Source organism: Gadus chalcogrammus, chromosome 17 (assembly GCF_026213295.1).
Source record: "Gadus chalcogrammus isolate NIFS_2021 chromosome 17, NIFS_Gcha_1.0, whole genome shotgun sequence".
Lineage (NCBI taxonomy): Eukaryota > Metazoa > Chordata > Actinopteri > Gadiformes > Gadidae > Gadus > Gadus chalcogrammus.
Window position 1 is genome coordinate 4,647,446 of NC_079428.1, and position 1,466 is coordinate 4,648,911.

Consider the following 1,466-nt stretch of genomic DNA (forward strand, 5'->3'; position numbering starts at 1 on the left):
AGAACACCTTTGAGATAGCAGGCCACACACAATAAAAAGCTACTTTTTCTGCTTTTTTCAAACACTCATAATGTTGTTGATCATTATCAGGCTTTTGAAAGTGACGATTGGGTAAACCTGCCCTTTTGTGTCGACAACAGGGCTATATTTGCCCAAGGCACACTTTGAACTGTTAATGTAAAGCCTTGTGTTTTACGCACCACTTTCAGGCAACATGTTTCACATTATGCAATACAGAGCCACACCCATGACTGTGATTCACAAGTAAAGGTATGTACAAGATGACTTTCCCCTTTTAAACATTAGTTTAATATTTGAATAATGTTAGATGATAAACACAAGAAGATGACATGATGACAATGAATGAATAAATATGCATCAATCTATGCGCAGAATAAATCAATCAGAAATAAATTCAACGAGAAGCTTACTAGATTTGTACAACTTTGTATTCAATTATTTTATATTGGTAGCTTCCTCAATGATAAAACAGTATTTTGCAGAATAGTGAAGATCTTTTTTAGTCTAATTCTGTCACTCTTAAAGCAGGATGTTGATTGACTGGTTGAGTCAATGGTCCAAATGTTATAAAATTAGCAAATTCATTATCATATATTGCGTAGCCGTAAACTACCGGCTCGGCCAGGCTTCACCTGATATTACACAAACGTATCCATAACTATAGCAATGGGAGGGCTGGGTTGGTTCTTAATTTATTAGTGGATTAAAGCCATGAGATATGAGCCATCACAAGATAAGTCCAGAGCATTGCTTTGGCTATCACCACACAGCGATGCATCATGGATCAAAACGGATGAGTGTGTGATGTGTTGCTTAAGGATTAAATATCGATTTAACTTGATCTTCAATGTGCAGCATGCGTCTCAATAATCTGTGTGCAAAGATGAGCTTTGAATGTGCATTGAGATACACAGAAAATACAATCTCTGCTAAATGATCTTAAACATGGTGACTTACTGGCATCTCCGGTTGTTGTTCTGACGCTGTTAAGGGGAAAAGCAAGAAAATAAATTAAAGAAATAAAGATGAAGATGAATCAATTAATCAATCAAGCCATAATATGAGCATTTTTTATAAGCCTTTCTAAATAGTAGTTTATGCCAATGACCAAATAAAAATCATTCAAATCGTTTTGATATGTGGTTGATTGATTCCAATTTCACTTAATCAAATATTGAGGGAATCAATTAATTCAAGTTAGGTCCTCAAAGTTTAGTACAAATAAAACTATGAAATTAACATTTTGAACACCAATACACCAAAAATGTAAACAACCTTTGATTTCTTTCTTTTTTTTATTCTATGCAGTAGTTTAACATTCATCATATGGATATTTATATGCGAATCCTCTCTTACCCTTCCTCTGTGAGTGTGTCTGCTATGCATGCGCTTATCCAAACAGAACACAAAGCCATTCTAAACGACCCATGGCTAACGCTGAAGGT